The sequence below is a fragment of the Lissotriton vulgaris genome, chromosome 12, assembly GCF_964263255.1.
Source record: "Lissotriton vulgaris chromosome 12, aLisVul1.2, whole genome shotgun sequence".
Lineage (NCBI taxonomy): Eukaryota > Metazoa > Chordata > Amphibia > Caudata > Salamandridae > Lissotriton > Lissotriton vulgaris.
The window spans coordinates 678,120,814-678,122,620 of NC_141700.1; positions in this window are offsets into that span (position 1 = coordinate 678,120,814).

Here is a 1,807-nt window from a genome sequence, read left to right on the forward strand (position 1 = left end):
CGCTGGATGTCACCCAGCTTTACACACAAATACCACAAGATGAAGCTGTAGCAGTATTGGAATACTTCCTAGACTTGAGACCTAGACCTGTCCAGGTACCGACCAAATTCTTAGTTGACCTGGCGACCTTTGCCCTGAAAAAGAACTACTTCAGCTTCGGAAATGATTTCTACCTCCAAATAAAAGGGGTTGCTATGGGGTGCCCCTTTGCTCCGGAGCTGGCAGTATTATTCATGTCGCTCTATGAGGACACATACATTCACAACAACAATCCCTTTAAGAAATATATCGCCACATGGTGGCGTTTTATAGACGATGTCTTTATGATTTGGACTGGGGGAGAAGAAAATCTTACATCATTTTACAATTGGCTCAATGCAAGAACATGTGATATAAAATTCAGTATATCACATTCAGCAACCAGGATTTCCTTTTTGGATGTAGAAGTTTTCCCATCAGAAGGAAAACTAGCAACATCTTTGTTCACAAAGCCGACTGACCGTAATAAGGCATTACTTTTCTCCAGCAACCATCCGCGGAGTTTAAAGGAAAATTTGCCTTTTGGGCAATTTCTGCGAATTCGTAGAAATTGTTCCTTGAATGAGGACTACAAATTTCATGCCGAAAATTTAGTCTCTAAGCTATGCGATAGGGGTTACCCCAAAAAATTAGTCCGTAACTCAATGAAAAGGGCCAGATGGGTCCCTAGGGACAGTCTCCTGGAACGAAAAACAAAATCTAACTCTAACAGGCAAGTCTGTGTAACCACCTACTGCCCTAATGCCAATAACCTGAAAAAAATCATTAAACAAAATTGGCATCTCGTAAAAAATCTGGACACAAGCCTTCAAGCCCCCCCACTGTTCGCCTTTAAAAAGGAGAACAGCGTGGCCAATTATGTAGTAAGAGCAGGAATATCAAAAGAGGCACAACCGTCCCTGAGAAAGATGTTGGGACTGTCCCCCATTATCGGCCACCATAAATGTGGAACATGCCAATGCTGTGAACTGACATTGGAAGGATCATTGTTCCAACATCGCGGCATCTCATGGAAGCATGAGACTTTCAGAAATTGCAAGACAAAGTATGTGGTCTACGGTATTGTCTGCCCGTGTGGACTCCTATATATAGGAAAGACCAATCAAGAAATCCGCGCCCGAATCACCCAACACAAATCCAGAATAAAAACTGGGATTGAAACTGCTCCATTGGTTAACCATTGGAAACGTTGTAAACATCTCACCAGTGATATTAAATGGACTGTTATCTCTCGCATTGAAAAGGATCCACGAGGTGGAGATATGGATAAAAAACTATCAAAGAGAGAAGCCTACCTTATCGTGAAATTCGACACAGCAGTCAGTGGTTTGAATGAGATATTTGAGATCTATAAACTTTAATCCCGGATCACTGCATAATGAGACAAAGGAGTTGCCCTTGCCACCCCTCCACCCCCTTCACCCGTGTTATGTCTGAGTTATCCCCAGCCTCTGTCGCACATCAAACAACAAAAATTAACCGTAGAGGGTACTTGTACTTTGTTTCCCCCCCCATAAGTTAAACTATAGGCCACGCATGCGCAAGAAATGAGTGCTGTCTTATACAGCCGATTTCCCACGTGCACGCGCGATTCCGTGTTTATACCGAGCAGCGCACCCAACCCGAAGTTACTCTGCGCATGCGCTAGAGAATAGTGCCTCCGGAGACGCCGGCGAATTCCCTCGATCGATTCCGCCTCATGATCGGTAAGCCCTGGTAAATCCTTGCCAGAATTTAAGGAAACTGGTTACTGTACGACCTCCGGACT